Source organism: Sinocyclocheilus rhinocerous, unplaced genomic scaffold, assembly GCF_001515625.1.
Source record: "Sinocyclocheilus rhinocerous isolate Xijiao unplaced genomic scaffold, SAMN03320098_v1.1 scaffold1938, whole genome shotgun sequence".
Taxonomy (NCBI): Eukaryota; Metazoa; Chordata; class Actinopteri; order Cypriniformes; family Cyprinidae; genus Sinocyclocheilus; species Sinocyclocheilus rhinocerous.
Genome location: NW_015629065.1, coordinates 1,757,311 through 1,776,312, shown reverse-complemented (window position 1 = coordinate 1,776,312; position 19,002 = coordinate 1,757,311). Strand labels below are relative to the sequence as shown.

The 19,002-nt window shown below is 37.9% G+C and overlaps 1 long non-coding RNA gene across 2 annotated transcripts in view; it reads left to right on the top strand.

The window, feature by feature from the left end:
• The window catches only part of LOC107738775 (uncharacterized), a 37,025-nt gene extending 20,357 nt beyond the window's left edge, over positions 1–16,668 (top strand). Inside the window, exons 1-4 of one of the 2 annotated variants that reach the window (XR_001639924.1) lie at positions 1,362–1,404; positions 2,119–2,271; positions 8,198–8,418; positions 16,494–16,668. This is a non-coding gene — a long non-coding RNA (uncharacterized LOC107738775). Of the gene's footprint in view, positions 1–1,361; positions 1,405–2,118; positions 2,272–8,197; positions 8,419–16,493 lie in introns of those variants that run through there. The other variant, XR_001639925.1, reaches the window with a different exon arrangement.
• The last annotated feature ends 2,334 nt before the right edge of the window (positions 16,669–19,002 follow it).

Sequence of the window (19,002 nt, the reverse complement as noted above, 5' to 3'; positions counted from 1 at the left end):
GTATTAATTTATTTTGAATGCCAGAAGAACACATTATCCGAACATATCGTTTGCCAAGACATGTTATTTTTAATTTGCTTCAGGAAATAAAAGAAGACTTGGAACCCTCAACTAGGAGTCACGCAATACCAGGTCTATCAAAACTTCTAGCAAACCTTCATTTTTTGTCCTCCGGTCCTTTTCAACGTACTGTGGCTTCTTTATTTTATTCTTTATTTGCGACAACGCTAATTTGCGCTGTGCTTGGTATATTGCGTTGGTCGATATGTAAATGAGATGTTGCATCTGTGTTCTTTAATTTGTGCATTGTTAGTGAATCGCCCGCAGAAATTTCCCCTCCCTTCGGCGCTGTTTTGGACTTGCATTCTTGCGCTAATTTGCCCTGTTTAGTAAAACTGGCCCTTAATTTGAAAAGTTGTACTTGTTCTGAGGTTTTGCAGTCAGATTTGAACAAAATCACCATCTGTGCCCTTTCACATATTTTACATTTTTGGTAAATCATTGATATTAAAATAAAATTTTTCATTTTAAGACAATTCTCCTAGATCTACTTGCGAATGCTGTTTTGGCAACTTTAAGTACTAAGTTAATTGAAGTGGATTAGTTTTTTGTGTGTGTGGATTAAATGCATGCAAATAAAAGTGTTAGACTGTCTAATGAAGTCATTTTGATGGAACTGTCCTTCGAGTTTGAGACTCAGTAATGCCTGTTGCCATGGCATCCTTTACCTTCAATCTGTTTGCTTGCATTTCAATGTCAGCTCTATTGATTGGCGCTCTATTGTCTGTGGCCCTGAAGATGGAGGCTGTGCCGTTCTGAGAAAAGTATAGATGGATTAAGAGATCGTGGGCCCTGGGCACAAAAACTGTTGATTGTTTTTTTTGTTGTTTTTTTTACTTTTACTTTTCTACTTTTCTTTTTATTGTGCCACGCAGTATGGGTTTGTGCCATTTTCAGTTTCTCTGTAGATAATGCTAACTAAATCAACATGCTTCTTTGACACACACAAATTTCCTTCAGTGCAAACTTATTGACAGGAATATCATTTAGTTTATTTAATAATAATAAAAGTATTATTTTATTTTAGCATAATGTAATCATGTGGTTGTATTCATGGTTTATTTAAATTTGAAATTCTGTATTTATTTATGTCTATTATTCTTTAATTTGCTCAAATTAAATATACTTACTGTTTTATTTGATGTCAGATTATAGCAGTTGGATAGTGTCACAATGCTGGTAGTAGATTCTTTCTCTCCAAGGCTGTAGTGTTTCTGTGTTCTGTGGTCATGAGTCAATGCACTAACCGTTTTAGTGCACTGTCCTTTTCCCTGCAAATCTCTGATCACAATATCTCTCCACAGGCGTTCTCACTGAGGTCTTGAGATGAGAAACTCTGCAAAGGTTTGCTATAGTTTTTCCCTATGAAAGTTTTGCCAATCAATTTCTGAGTATATGCAGGCCTGACAGATCCTGCATCATTTCTCCATTTGACTGACAGCCCTTCTCATTTTCTCACGACGCTTGCAACCTGATCATGGACGGTGTGTGTGTGTGTGTGTGTGTGAATGTGGGGAAGCGCTTGTGTGTGTGTGTGTGTGTGTGTGTGTGTGTGTGTTTGAGTATGCATGTTCCTTTGTAGATATAAAAAAGAAAATCCAATCTTTGAACAGCATATTCCTGTCTGTCTTCGCTGGGCGCTTTCCTTTAAAGTCTATATATTGGGGGGGTTGAGCTGTGATATCTTGTCCTCTGTAAATCAGTTCTTATGTCAAGGGGCTGTCAATTTAATTCAATCTAAATATGTTTTCTTTTGTGGGCTGTCAGATGGGCGACGCTGCACAGAGCCCAACTCTTCTCCCCTTTTTTAAGACAGTAATGTAATGAGAGACACAAGGCAGATCTGTGGGTTTGCGTGTATCGTCAATGTTTTGGTTCACATGATTCCATCAAGACTATTGAAAATTACTGCTTAAAGCAATCTCTCTCACTCTCCTTCTTCCTCTGTCACTTCACCCCCATTCTCATCTCAAAGCACCCTCACAAAACTAAATTAGTGCCACACACACAAGCATTGAGCAATGATTATTCCTAATGGAAGGCGATTTACCTTTGCAGGGGTGCTAACGTTTTTATAATTGACTTCTGATCAGCCGGATGCCGAGCAGCAGAGACAGATGTTGTGGCTCATTCTGGCTTGTCGCGGGGCTTGCCAACCATAATTTGGAACATTCCCTGCACCTGTGCCCTGTCCTCTCCAGTTACAGACATGTAAGTGTGTAATCCCAACCCAATGAAATCGCCATTGTCACCAAACTGAAAACAAAAGGTGCTTGATGGTCAAGCAAGTCGTGAGCCATTCAGAAGTAAATTTTAAATTATAAACTGTAATTTTTAACCAGAAATGCAGACAGCTGTCACCGCCGATAGCCTTGTGGGCAGCGTGCCGATATAAAGCGCCGTTGTGCTGCAGGCATCCTGAGGTCGAATCCCGGCTCGAGGACCTTCCCCGATCCCGCCCCCCTCTCTCTTTCCCACTTCGCTTCCTGTTTCATCTATGTCATATAACAATATAAAGACAAAAAATGCCAAAAATAAATCTAAAAAAAAGAAAAACAGACAACCTTTGAATGCTGCTTTGAGAAATTCTGGATAGTTCAACCCAAAAAAAAAGAAAATTCTGCCACTATTTACTCACCCTCATATAATTTCTTTCTTCTGTGAAACATTAATGAAGACATTTTGAAAAATGTTTCAATGGACAGTAAATGCCAATAGTAACTAAAACTGTACCAACATTCAAAATACCTTTTGTGATCAGCAGAAAAATAAATTCATACAGGTTTGAAATGACATAATTCCATCATCATTTATTCAACCTTTTCATTTTTGGATGAACAATTCCTTCAAGGCCAAAATCCTATGCAATACATCTCTTTGTAGTGGCGTTCTAGGACATAATTCCCCTACAGAAATCTATCTGTCCTCATGTGTGTAAGCTAACATTATAAATGCATTGCAAATCATCTCTGATTGATTGAATCTCATTTATTTAAAGACCAGTCCTCCAGAGAATGGCGTAAATGGAAGAGTTGGAGGTGTGGAATAGATTGAAAGGTGTAGAGGGATAATCTGTTCAGAGCTGCGTGGTCTTGGCCTTGTGTTCACACTCCTTCAGCACTGCATGATGGCTTTAGAGCGGATTCCTCCCTAGAGAGGCTTTCATCTATAATAACAGCAAGATATCCTGTAGAGACCGTTAACCAAGCTCATATATTGAACCAAAGGCAGGGAGTGAATTACAATGAATGAAGCTAATTTATAACTTAAGGAGAGCGTTCCTGAATGGGACGGTAGATGTTGAATGGGACAGAGCAGATTTTTTGGTTGGTTTCCTTTTTTCAATGTATTAATTCATATTGTTTTAGAAATTTAGTAGTTATTTTCATAAATCTACAGTAAGCTTCATTGAAATACTTTAAGTGAAAAGCAAAACTGACCATAAGCTTATTGTAAGAAATGTAGTTTGTAGTGTTTGTGTGTGTGTTACTGGTCCCTTGGATGTATAAAAATCCCTCATTTCACCAATTAGGCGACCAAGGCACTGCAGGGAAGTTGGATATAAATAATGTACCCGTGTCATGAAGTCAGCCACTGTAACCTTTTTCTAGCTCTTTAAGACGTCATTTTCAATGAAGCTGCATCTCCATCACTTAGCACAGAGTGAGAGAGAGGCTGGTGGGAGGGATTGGAAAGGAGACAGGCGGAATTGCACAGCCTCTTAGAAGGTCAAACCTGGAGATCCTGTCTATCAACTGCCTGCTTGTCCTCTGTTGCCTATGAAGGAAAAATGAAGAGAAGAAAAGGGAAAGAGTGGAAAATATTGTAGTCCAACTGCAGCAGATGTTAGAAGGACAAAAATGACAGATAATAAAGAAAGGAGAGAGCGTAAAGTTAGCAGTGCATAATTTCTCAACCATTGAAAAAAATAATATTCCTTTTTTCCTTCTTTTTTTGGATGTGGACAGCCTGTGTAACCCACGCAGTTACTACACATGTATCCATTGTCCTTCACTATAAGTCAAAGGCTGTGCTTGCAATGGAATACTGCTGAATAAAACTGGATGTAAATTAAACAGTTGGCATTCTACAATAAACATTTTAATTATCAGCGTTCTACTTTGTCATATGACCTCATCACATTGCACGTTCAATTATGTGGGTAGCGTTCTGTTATTATCTCATAATATATATATATATATATATATATATGTATGTGTGTGTATATAAACTGGTGTATAATAGCCTAATTAACCCTGTTGGTTGTATTGATGATGTTATATGTCATCTAAAATGACATACGGCCCACTAGACTTGCTTTCAGCCCAGTTGAGGGAAACGTTGAGAATTGCTGTACTAACTAAAGAGCAGTTAAAATGAGTAGGTTGTATCCAGTGGTGATTTTCTTGTTTACAGTGATTTGAGGTGACCTTTCAGTTGAAGTTGGCAGTGGTTCTTTTGAAGCATTTTGGCAAAATTATTTTGGTGAAACATTCTATTTAGGTAATCTCATCTAAGGAAAAGAAACAAATTTGTCTTGTACCACCCCCAGTCTAATCAGACCCAAAGTACAAAGACAAACACATCTTTACTCATCTCTTTACAAGCTTGAGGCTTTAAACCATCATGCAGTTGTGTCGATTTAGTATGCAAGCAGATCTGAGAGCCATACCGCAATCATAATGTTGATCAAATTTTTCATCATAGTAAACCATATCTCTGACAAGCTGGAATGATTTGGCCAAAAGAGGGAAAAGGAAAGCACCTATGAAGGTTTTTTTTTTTTTTTGAAGATCAATAATACAGTGATTTGCCTAATAATGTTCTCTTAGGCTTTGTGGGCACCAGTAACCTTCAATTTTACATACATTAGAAGCTCTTACTGCTACCTTAAACAAGCATTGAACTTTACCAAACTCAAAACCAATTCAGAGGTCTTTCCACGTGCCACTCAAATTTATTTTGAGAGCAACTGTAACCAGGCCTATAAACAGAATATTTGCATACTACACTACCACCATATTTCTATTTTAATAGATTTCAAAATGTACACTGAACAAAATTATAAACGCAACACTTTTGTTTTTGCCCCCATTTTTCATGAGCTGAACTCAAAGATCTAATACCTTTTCTATGTACACAAAAGGCCTATTTCTCTCAAATATTGTTCACAAATCTGTCTAAATCTGTGTTAGTGAGCACTTCTCCTTTGCCAAGATAATCCATCCACCTCACAGGTGAGGCATATCAAGATGCTGATTAGACAGAATGATTATTGCACAGGTGTGCCTTAGGCTGGCCACAATAAAAGGCCACTCTAAAATGTGCAGTTGTATCACACAGCACAATGCCACAGATGTCACAAGTTTTGAGGGAGCGTGCAATTGGCATACTGACTGCAGGAATGTCCACCAGAGCTGTTGCCCGTGAATAGAATGTTAATTTCTCTACCATAAGCCGTCTCCAAAGGCGTTTCAGAGAATTTGGCAGTACATCCAACCGGCCTCACAACCGCAGACCACATGTAACCACACCAGCCCAGGACCTCCACATCCAGCATCTTCACCTCCAAGATCGTCTGAGACCAGCCACCCGGACAGCTACTGCAACAATCGGTTTGCATAACCAAAGAATTTCTGCACAAACTGTCAGAAACCGTCTCAGGGAAGCTCATCTGCATGCTCGTCGTCCTCATCGGGGTCTCGACCTGACTGCAGTTCGTCGTCGTAACCGACTTGAGTGGGCAAATGCTCACATTCGATGGCGTCTGGCACTTTGGAGAGGTGTTCTCTTCACGGATGAATCCCGGTTTTCACTGTACAGGGCAGATGGCAGACAGCGTGTATGGCGTCGTGTGGGTGAGCGGTTTGCTGATGTCAACGTTGTGGATCGAGTGGCCCATGGTGGCGGTGGGGTTATGGTATGGGCAGGCGTATGTTATGGACAACGAACACAGGTGCATTTTATTGATGGCATTTGGTAACCACTTTTCACAATTTCATTCATGCCAGGTATGCAAATATGTCCACTTGACTACATAGTCTACTCATGACTTCATACACACACTATCAGTGAATAAGCATGAAATAAACTAATAACAGAAGTAAGGAATAAAGAATAACAAACACATATAATTAATAAAGTATAACATGAAATGCATACAACAGTACATATATACTCTGTACTTCATTTCAGAATCACCAGCGTGCGCGCTAATCGCGGCACATTTATGCTAACCATGTGCTCGGAATTGATTGTTAACATTAAACACAGAGTTTACGGACATAGCACTTATATGCATCTCGAAAAACAATTAATATAGAAAACAGTCTTTCTTATAAAGCGATTAGAACAATGATGGTGTGCCTTTTGTACGTTCTATACCTGTAAAGGATGATATGAAATGAATTGCGTTCAAGCGATGCTTCTTCACCGATGCTTTATCATGAATGAAGCATATCGCGAGAACTCCCTCTACAAATGCACGCACTGGCGCGCACATTTTCGTTCACCCAATCACACACATCCATCTCAATATACAATATAACATATTAATTTGAAGCAATAACTATTATGATAAACCCTTATTCAGCATACCACACTCTCTCCCTCAAAGTAAAGATGTCGTCCTGACATCAAATTGCTTAATTAGTCACAGTAATGCTCAATTTACAGTATTTAAACTTTTAACTTGACCCAGCAGTTATCTCCAACATAAGATATTACAGCACTGTTATCAACATTTTCCTTGTACATTTTTTTTTTCTACAACTCTTTTTTTAGTTTCAGTATTTCTGCAACAAGCATACATTCACAATTGTGATATTGATCATTTTCCATACAAGAGTCCTTATTAGTCAATAGACAAGAGGCACTTGGTTGTAATAGTCTCATGAGGTAGTGTAAAAAAAATTATTTTTAAACCACCAACAAGTCTCTTTAAAGGAAAAAACAGTCCATCCATTTGCTCCAGCAAAAAATGGCAAAAAGTTATTTGAAGAGGAAAAAGATTCAAAAAGCGTCAAAAAGAAAGTCTCAAAGTGATTCAAAGTGTCCACAGTTTCAAGACGCAGTCAGTATGCCAATTGCACGCTCCCTCAAAACTTGTGACATCTGTGGCATTGTGCTGTGTGATAAAACTGCACATTTTAGAGTGGTCTTTTATTGTGGCCAGCCTAAGGCACACCTGTGCAATAATCATTCTGTCTAATCAGCATCTTGATATGCCTCACCTGTGAGGTGGATGGATTATCTCGGCAAAGGAGAAGTGCTCACTAACACAGATTTAGACAGATTTGTGAACAATATTTGAGAGAAATAGGCCTTTTGTGTACATAGAAAAAGTATTAGATCTTTGAGTTCAGCTCATGACAAATGGGGGCAAAAACAAAAGTGTTGCGTTTATAATTTTGTTCAGTATAATTTATTCCTGTAATGGCAAAGCTGAATTTTCAGCAGTCATTACTCCTGTTTCAGTGTCACATGATAATTCAGAAACCATACTAATATTTCTCATTATTATTATTATTATAATTTTATACATTTGAATTAATTAAATGATTGTATTAATTTTATTAATATTTGATTTATTATTAATAATTTCTCATCATCAATGCTGAAAGCCATTGTGTTTCTTAAAGGGGTCATATGATGCGTTTTCAAGTTTTCCTTTCTCTTTGGAGTGTTACTAGCTGTTTATGGTTTTTGTGGGGCATTTGAATTAATCTCTGCTGTCATCTACAGTAATGTGTTTTCTATTAAATCATGTGAATGTCCATAGTGCTTTTTCGTTTCGCTCATAGTGCGAGTAGGACTATTTTTGCCAGTTAGCTTCACTTTTGCATTTTGCTCTTGGTGTGAACAGGCATTTAGATAAATGGGAAGGGTGACCCAAAAACTGGAGCTCCTGAGATCACAGTCATGCTGTAAGCGCAATGCACAGCTGGCTAACCCGCAGAGACAGTCCCTCCAAGTGTACTATCACATGCTTTGATTGAAGCACAGTGGCCAACTCGTGCAACGAATGAGTAACAAATGGCAATCATATTTGCTTCTGTGATCCAGTGTTTAGCAATGTCACAAACTACTCTTTACCTGTTGATAATATCAGAACTGAAAAATAATTTTTCTCCTATAGGTTTGTACCTGGTGCTGTTGCCGTTCAGGAGCATGCTTCTTAAATAAAACTGCAGTAAGCAAAACTGATGGCCGGATAATGTTTGAAGCGAATGGAGGAATTGAAACATGATAGCTGCATTCGCACCCCTTCAGGCAGGTTCCCCAGGGAGCGCACTGTGTTACAGTCTTCCCCCATCCACTCCACAGTTCTGAGATGCACAGAGATGATAACACACTCTGGTATGTGTGGTGGCCTTGATCTTTCTACCGCTACATATCTCTCTAGTCTCTGAGAGAAGACGAGGAGAAAAAGACCCTCTCATACATTCAGCTGTAATCTGTGATTTGGGCCGCACTATCCACCTCCATTATCACCTCCACTCCCAAAGGAAGAGTGAGAATTGCATTTACCACTAACCTCACCTTGGCTGCTAGCAGCATCACATACACATATTGATAACATGCAAAGGCTTTGGGGGATAATTCATCTTTCAGTCATTTCAAATGGAATAGAGAAGGGAGATGGATATAAACTTGCGTATGAGTTTATGATATAATGTGGCGTCCAGGGTTTCCCAGAATGCACTGCAGCTAGTTCTGATGTTTTATGTACAAATTAGATGACAAGTTAGTTAAGTGTAATAGTGTGCCATTCTGCTGATTTCATGTGCTACCACATGTTTAGTGAAATGTGTTCACAGTTTAGTTTTGTTACATTAGAAGTTATGTTGAGATTATGTGTGTTATATGGACAGTATTTCTGATGTCCACCTAATTCTTAATTTGTTGAGAGTCTGCAATAATATTATTTTCAGAGATAAATATATAACATTCTGATTGGTCAAACTTTCAATCCAGATGTTAAATTCTTCCTAATATTTGCAGTCGTTCATGGCACTTTTCTTATGACAGAGCGTTCTGGGTAATCTAACTTGATGCTCCTCTCATTACACCGTATACTTGCTCTCTCTTGTTTTATACATAGGCAACTGGTGCCATCTTGTATTTTTGTTATCAATAGTGAAAATGATCTTGGAGAACTTCTTTATAAACATTACTGTAAAACTGTTAGGGGTCATAGAACGGTCAAAGATGTCTGTCTAGAGCATGTTTACAAAAAAAAAAAGGAGAAGTAGCTCAGTGAAATTTTTCTCAGCGGAAGCTGAAAGATAATATACAGGAAATATTTTAAAATAATTTTAATTCAAATCAATATTTCATGCCCTCATATTTATTTATTTGTTGAGTTTCCGCCTCTCTGAGTCGGGGTCCTGATAACCCTGCCAGGGTTTAATTAGCTAAAATGACCGTCTGGTTGTGCTATCAGTGAATATTCAAGTGTTTGAATGCCTTCATTAGCTCTCTAATACATGAACTCCACACTAAGGTGCTTTCTTTAAATGTTTGCTCTGACTTTGAGCAGTTCAGAGCAATGCAATATCTCCCAAGAGCAATCTACACCTGTTTACTTGTAGTTAATGCGACATCATACTAACACCACAAAACGCTCACATAAAAACATGTTTATCTCTTCTAAGAGATGGTGTTGTGGCCGTTTATTTGCTAGGTGAGAATTTAATGCGAGTTGATCTGTACTAAAGAGGCAGTGATATTTACACATTGCCTTATGATCTTCAGAGGCACGGGTTTGCATACAATAGGTGCACTATTAAGGCTTTACAGATCCTAAGACTTCTTTAACCTAAGAAATATGGGTTAAAGTATACTTGATTAAGTTCCACAAACATCCATTTGTTTTCCCTTTTCATTTCAAGGCTCACTTTAGTAAGCTAGTGCCAATAGGAAATATAAAGAATTATCAGGATGTTAGAGTTAGTTAATCTACAAATAAGTTAAATCAGAAGTATTCTAGATCATGTCTTTAGTCCCACAGGTGTGTCGTATTACAGTGTTTCTTCTTTTATTGTGTTTTTGATTGCTTGAAGGTTCTCGTGTGGGTGGTTGATATTTTAATCTCCAACTGTCGTGAGAATCGTTCAGTGCTTCTGTTAAAGACAACAATAGAATATGCAGTGAGCATCACACTCTGAGCCTGTGGTACGGCATGCCGCATCCATTAGTGATCTCAAACAGCTGGTCACATGACTGGATTCTAGCCATTGGTGGAACAACCAGGCCAGATTTTCTTGGACTGCTTTCATGTGTTCCATCCATTGTGGGCAAAAAAAAAAAGTAAATCTACTACATTTTAAAAGTATTACGTTGTACCTGTCACTTTGTTTGAAGATTATACTGAAAATACAGTGGAGTCAAGCTTCTATCCCAGCTAACAGGGAATGTTCTCAGAACTTTGGCTAACATTCTGGCAGAGTTCTTTCAAATGTTCTTCCGGTAATGTTAATAGAATGTTGGTTCAAAGCTATCTGTCTTTAAAAATGTTCCCAAAACATTAGCACAAAATTTTTTTACTACATCATTCATGAATTCGATTTTTTTTTTTTCCCGGAAACATTTTAGTTGGACGTTCGTCTACCATTTTTTTATGTTTAATGTTACTTGTTTCCGAACGTAGAGAGAACATTCAAAAGTAATGTTCCCATAATGTTTGTTGATAGGATAATGATAAAATTAAATGTTCCCTTTCATTTTTAAAACATTTTAAAACTGGACATGTAATGGGAATGTTAGCAAAATGTTCTTATAAATCCTTACATTTATATAGCGCTTTTCTGGGCACTCAAAGCGCTTTACATAGAAGGGGGGAATCTCCTCATCCACCACCAGTGTGCAGCATCCACCTGGATGATGCGACGGCAGCCATATTGCGCCAGAACGTCCACCACACACCAGCTTATTGGTGGAGAGGAGACAGAGCGATGAAGCCAATCAGCAGATATGGGGATGGTTAGGAGGCCATGATGGTCAGAGGCCAGTGGGCGAATTTGGCCAGGATGCCGGGGTTACATTCCTACTCTTTTTCGAAGGACATCCTGGGATTTTTAATGACCACAGAGAGTCAGGACCTCGGTTTAACGTCTCATCCGAAATACGGATGAACATAATTTTTGTTCCATGGGATTGTATTTCTTTTTTTGTTTTTGTTTTTGTTTTTTATATTCAATATAATTTTCCCTATTACAAATGATATTGTTAGTACAATTTTTGTTAATTTAGAATTGCACTTGCACTTGAGCTCCATGAGCTCGACAAGTTTGTGAAAAACCTGATGTAATCGAGCATGATTTCATAATGATCCAAAGAGCATCTTGTAACAAGCCTTTTAAAGAAGGTTAAAGAAAGCCCTTGATTCCAACAAATGATCACTACAGGTTTTCTTTCGTTAGGAGTTTGTTTTTTACTGACTGATGAGACCTTTTGTTTGAAGGAGATCAATTAGAAGTGCAAAATCTGAAATATTTATTTTTTCATTTTGTGCCATAACTTCTAGCTTGTTGAAAAGTTATTCTTTCATCACTCTTGATATTTTCTAGGTTTAAAATAAATTTTTAATCTCATCTTTTCAATGTGGACTCAGACTTTCAATCCTCTCTGTAATTGCAAGGTTGCTACTTCAACCCACCTTCACTCATCACGCTCCTTCTTTCTCTTTTAGCAATACTGCACTCTTTTTGTTTCAGTGACATTTTCCATATACTAATTACGTTACTGTACCACACCACAGCACACAGATCAGTATTTAGAAATCAGTCAATGGTAAACTAATTTGCCTTTGCACAAAGTAAGATGTTGATAGGTGAGGTTGACATAACTGTATGAGCTAGCTGCTACACTGCATACATCCCTGCCACTGTTACAATCAGTTTAATGTTTATAAGACCAAATATGAGAGCGTTTAATGGTCAGTGTATGACTGTAATACAATACACAGCACATAACAATATCACTGTAGTATCAGATGTCTACAAGTAGTTTTCCATCCAGCGGCCCTGGTTGTTGTTTTTCGCTAAGTTTTCTTTTGCAGGTCTTAATGAAAATGTATTGTTTATGAAGTCCAGGCCACAATGAAATCTGTCTGCAATTTCAACCTCAGAATTCATTAGTATTGATTTGGCCGGACCTCTGTTGTCTAGCTGCTGTTTTGGCCAGCCTGTGTGCACACTGTGTTGCTCTGCAGATAGAAAGAGGTTTTGACCAGAGCCCTGAACTGCTGCTCCTACTTTTAGTATTTATTCTGAGCATTTGTCCTTTAGAGTGGTTTGTTTTGTGTGTCTGTGTATGTGTAAATTGATAGCAGAGCTTTCAGATTTTCTTTTCATATGTGTTGCTTATGTGTAAACAGATAACAGGGACAGGCTTTCTGTCCCAGTGGAGGCACTCTAAATATTATATAAACCCAGTGGTGTACCGTGGGGTTTCAGTCAGGGCCTTCAGTAAGCAACTGTAAACTACATACCCTTACACAACTATCTTACACATCTCTGTTACAGCTAACGCAGCCATATGCATATAATGCGCATATTTTGCTGCACACAGGCTCTCAACAACAATGACAGCTGATCAACAATTTCAACAGTAGGCTAGATTAGGGTGGGTTAAATGCAGAGTAAATTTTCTTACATGGATCAGTAAAAGTAATCCACCAATACACGGGTCACTATGCAAATTCCCATTCCGTGTCCCTTACTCGTATTAAAAAGTAAACATGGCCAAATAACTTGTTGTGCTTGGTGCTAGCTGTTAGCCACTCATAGCACTCGTAGTTGCAATCTTTGAAATGGCGCACAAAACCTTTGTTAGCGAATTCAGTTTGGGTGTAGGTCTTCCTTTCTCAGTTATTCCTCTTTTGTCTACAAAAGAGCGCCTTGAAAAAGGCATTTTTAGTAGATCGGCAACAAGATCTTGTGTAGGCGCCGGCGACTGCGGCTGTCATTTTCTTTTCGTTGAATTTCACTTTCATACCTTGGAAATTCCCAACTAAAGGCTGGGGGTAGCACTGGGCACGTCGCTAGACCCAGAGGGCCTTGACGTGTCATTGAACGTCAAAATTTGAATGGCTGATGATTCCGTCACTATAATGCTCGTTACAAATCACATGCGACGTCTTTGAACAAAAGGGTAGCACTATCTGTAGTGCTGGCCGCAGACTTTTTTAATGTAGGATATTCCAGTTCAACCTCAACGAAACTAATCATAGACCATTTTGTGGACATTACACAAATGAAAATGATACCTAAATAATAAAAAAACCATTTTCACAGAATTTTATTTTTTATAGGGCCAGCAGAGAAGGACCCTGATGACCCACCACTGTATAAACATAATTTTTAATATATGAAAGGGATTTTACATAGAAATTGGTTGAAGGGGAATGACTGTAGAATTTTCATAGAAATTAGGTTAGCAGTCACTTATATATTATTTCATTGATTAATCAATTAACATTGATTGTAACACCTTAAATTTCAAATTTTACATATGATACAATGCACTTATTGTGTACAACCATGATTTTTCATTGTACATATATTTAAAAATAATTACATTTGAAATTAATTTCTGTAGATATCTCTATAATTACACTGTTGATCTTACCTCTACACCTTAAACCTAGCCATATCACTAATCCACCAATCCCACTTCAATAGCAGCAAAAGTGTTTGTTTAGCAATTCAACTGGAACACAATAGGTATATTGTACCTAACAATCCATTATTTTATTAATAATAATTAATAATAATGTATAATTTAATAATTAAATTTATGCATTTAGCAGACGCTTTTATCCAAAGCGACTTACAGTGCATTCAGGTTATACATTTTTTACCAGTATGTGTGTTCCCTGGGAATTGAACCCAAGACCTTTTGCACTGCTGACGTAATGCTCTACCACTGAACCACAGGAACATATATAACATATTATTCAGTAAAATAGTATTTAAAGACCCCCAATATAGAGTGGGACCAAAATAGTTCTTCCTCCTCTTCCTCTTCTTTTTTTTAAATTCTTATTCTTCTAGTTATTAAGGCAGATCTAGCCAATCAGAGGCAATATGGCAAAATGTCTCTTGTAAGTATCTGTCAATGTTAAATCCAACACATAGTGACAAAATAAATACATACAGTAAAACTGAGACTTCACATTGAATAATGGCACGAGATAAGGACCATAAAGTATAACAAAAATAGCTACAGACCAAAAAGGCTACTGTATTATGAAAACAAGTTATTTTTCAGAAGACAAAACAACATAATTTTGATACCATCAGTAAAAATCCTTTCAGACAGAAACGTTTAGATTTTTCGTACAAATGGAGATGGATTTTACCCAGCATCTATGTGTTAAGAGTCAGACTGACTGTTTTTCGGCTTACTGGCAAAGAAACAGTACACATACTTTCAAATCCACCTCAGAATTTAAGGCTTAGCTCAGGATTTTGGGCAAATAAGGTATTGGTAAAAACAGTTAACGTGCTTAGAACAGTTAATTTTTATTTTGTTCTATTTATTGATTACTTTTTGTTTGAATCTCTCGACATTTTACAACAGTAGCCAGGTGGTGAAGACGAGAAAAAAGAAACTAAATTACAATGTCACCTGCAATTGCCACTTGCACTCTCTGATACCTGCGACGGCCACTGCAATTGACACAAATCGTGCGTGTTGCCAATGGAGACAAGAAACCGTGGTGGCGACATGCCATGCCGAATTGAGGCAGTAATTAAAGCGAAAGGAGCCCCTACCAAGTATTGAGTACATGTACAGTAAATTAACATACTTTCCAGAAGGCCAACAATTCACTTAAAATGTTTTTTTTATTGGTCTTATTAAGTATTCTAATTTGTTGAGATAGTTAATTGGTGGGTTTTTGTTAAATGTGAGCCAAAATCATCACAATTAAAAGAACCAAAGACTTAAACTACTTCAGTCTGTGTGCATTGAATTTATTTAATACACGAGTTTCACAATTTGAGTTGAATTACTGAAATAAATGAACTTTTCCACGACATTCTAATTTATTGTGATGCACCTGTAGATTACACATTCACACTTTACATCAGGGTTAATTATATGGGGCTGATTCATTCTAATGAACTACATGCACTACATGTGTAATTATTCTGCAGACCTTCTTATAATGGCACATTGTTATTGTTGTTTTTATTGTAGTTTATTACTTCTACAGCATAGATTCAGACAAAACACACATTTAACAGAAATATACTTTATAAAAATACTATCAAGCTAGTGTGATTTAGAAAGCTACTGGGTTCTGAAAATACAGGGCAAGTGCTATTTTAATAACGGAAAACATGAACTCATCCGTAGAGAAAAGCATACTGCAGCTGTTGCTGTAAATAATGTCAATAAACATTTGTGTGGTGTGTGTGTGTGTGTGTGTGTGTGCGTGAGAGAGAGAGAGAGAAAAAATGTTTGCAAACACTGCCATATATTGGTATTTTTTTGTATTATTTTTTTAACATTGTGAGCTAACAGTTAGCACAAAGAAAGATGAAACTAAATAAATGTCATTCATTTCACTCAATTAGCTTTTTCAATTCTTTTCAGTACTGAATGAATTAAATTCATAATTCAGATGAATGTTGCTTCATCAAACGTTGTTTTAGACCTCATTGACTTTGACTGAATGGACAAAATCAACATTGCTTAAAATATCTTATTTTGTGTTTGCAGATGAAAGAAACTCATACAGGTTTGGAATGACATAAGAATGAGTAAATAATGAAAAAAAAACATTTTGAGGTGAACTTTAAGCTTCTTAGCATTTGGAACAGCCTTTATTTATGAAACACGCCTATAATACCTTAAATGCTCCCTCATTATGCAACTCACTAGGAAATGAGAAGGATTCTTCATTAAGTCTGGATGACCATTTGCCACTCTTTGTCTTTTATTCCTCCTCTACTTTTCTCTCAATTCTTTAAATGTACAGACATTGATGTATTTTCACCCTTCCAAACAACTATTCTTTAAAATATGTGACAGACTGCAATTAAAGGAAAGTGCTACTTGTTCAGGGTTCAAAGACACTTTGAGGCTGATAAAGGAAAGTTTTAGTCGGAGTGTGTGTGTGCCACTGTGTGTGTGTTTGCATCCAGAAAAAGAGGGAGCACTAATTTTTGTGCACCTCTACTTTTCTCTCAATTCTTTAAACAGACAGACATTGATGTATTTTCACCCTTCCAAACAACTATTCTTTAAAATATGTGACAGACTGCAATTAAAGGAAAGTGCTACTTGTTCAGGGTTCAAAGACACTTTGAGGCTGATAAAGGAAAGTTTTAGTCAGAGTGTGTGTGTGCCACTGTGTGTGTGTTTGCATCCAGAAAAAGAGGGAGCACTAATGTTTGTGCATTTTGCCCTGCTCTGTACAGTACGTGAGATCTTAAATACCAGTCAGCTGTCGTGTGTGAATCCCTGGATGAGTATTCAGCTCTCCGTCTGCCCTTTCCACGCTTGCTGCCTGCCTACCTGTCTACTCGCCGCCTCATCTGTCCACAGCAGAATAGAGCTGTGCCTTTATCTGACAGCAGCGTCAAGGTCCCGAGACGACCAGGAGTGGACACGGCGAGTGGGCAAACGCACAGCAGCAACTTAAGACCGAAACCGATCTGCTGAGACTGAGCACCATGGGCTCCTCTTAAATTGTAGATATATTAAACCGTGTGTGTGTGTATATATGTGTGTGCGATTGCTTGAGCTGTTGGTGCAAGCTGACATACCTTAAATCTGTGTGGTGAAAAAAAAGCCACATCTGAAACAGTTGTGAAATGCAACAAATGCAACACCTGCGACAACACATAATAAATTATATATAAATAATTATAAAATTAATTACATATGTATAAATTTAAATCCTCAGCGCTAAAACATTTAATCAGCTTAGGTAACACTGAGTGCAGTGTCTATGAAATCATTTTTACAAATTGTCTAGGAAAAGTTATAGAAATTCATTGGTCTAAAAGTGCAGGGACCTTACACTTTGCTTGGCAACTGTAACGTTCATCCATCCATCCATTGTTTTATCTCATTCTATCTATATATGGTTGCATTTGCTGCAGTAAACAATAGCTATTTTCTCTCAAAAGTTAGTAAAGTTGGAAAGTACAAGTCCTCAGTGAGACACTTGAATTAATGTGCTCTCTTATTTCCCATCAATAGTTCTGAGTGAGTCTCCATATAGACTGCATCTATTTCACAGTGCACACACACTGCAGTGCACAAAGGCTAGTGTGAGACAGCCTAGAGTGACAAAAGATAGGAAGAAAAGGGAAAATGTGCATGCGGTCACAGACAGACCTCTGTAGTGTGTGTGTGTGTGTGAGTGAGAGAGAGAAAGACACATTGGGCAGTATTAATCTGTTCCTGTAAATGATCTGACTGGCACTCCGCTCTCATGTAAACGGCGGCTGTCAGAGCGATAAGGGTGCAAGCTTCAGTTGAGAATCTCTTTTTTTCTCTTTCTCTCTCTGTCCACTTCCCCAGAGAGAGCCAGATAAGCGCAGTGTGCAGAGGGGCTCCACACAGCACCAGCCCCCAAAAAGAGCCCCATTATCAGCTTGTCAAAGTCACTCCTGATGTGCTACACACACGCTCAGAGAGGTGACAAGGACATCAGTTGGCCATAAGAGTGCACGCATGTCCATGTTTTCTGTCTAATACAGCATGCACATTTAATTTTTTTGTCGAAAACAAAGACATTTGCACTTTATGAATCACACTGGTTTTATTTTACTCACACATACTCTCAAATTGTCACATACACACAGATGCTTAACAGAACAGCTTGGGACTCTTTTCCATTTGAGTGGAGGGAGTGTATGGGGAGATTTGAGCCCACAGGTCTGATTGGCTCGCATGAAGTGAGGCCGCTGGGTTATCCGGCTCTGTGTGTGTGTATATATGTGTGTGCGATTGCTTGAGCTGTTGGTGCAAGCTGACATACCTTAAATCTGTGTGGTGATGAATGCATGCAATATGTGTTTGTGCCAGAGGGGCTTTATCATCTTTCTTTGAAGGAAAAGTTCTGGATGATTCATTAGAGCGAGACAGAGAGGGAGAATTTGGATGAGGGGTGTTTGGAGGCCTTAGCAGTAGGGAGGGATGGAGAAAGCAAAAGAGGAAATATAAAAAATCGTACTGAGCATCACCGAGAACAAATCACATCTGCTTTGGTGTCTTTTTATTTATTATTTGCTGCTGCAGATTAGCTGGTCAGTCAAAAGCACAAACTCTGCTGCATAGCTCTGTGTGGAAAAGAAAAATGTTGCATCAAGAATATTGATTTTTACATATATATTAAGTGTTTTTTTAAGTGGTGATCAATTATACTTTATGAATCACACTGGTTTTATTTTACTCACACATACTCTCAAATTGTCACATACACACAGATGCTTAACAGAACAGCTTGGGACTCTTTTCCATTTGAGAGGAGGGAGTGTATGGGGAGATTTGAGCCCACAGGTCTGATTGGCTCGCATGAAGTGAGGCCGCTGGGTTATCCGGCTCTCTTTGGGTTCCTGGAGGTCTGCTGTGAAGAGTCTCATCTCCAGAAAGCATTACCGTACAATTTCACACACACACACTGTGTTAAGCACTTGAACTGGAGTGTTGATGTCTGGATTACTAATGCCCTGTATGGCCCAAAAAAAAAATATATATATATATATATATATGGATATGGATATGTATATATATGTATGTGTGTGTGTTTATGTATATATGTATATGTGATCAAAAGTGACCAGATGTTGACCACATTGTTACTGTTTTTACTCGATTATTAATCAAATAAATGCAGCCTTGTTGAGCACTTCTTTCAAAAACATTAAAGAAAATTATAGACCCCAAACTTTTTGAACGGTAGTGTATATTGAAATT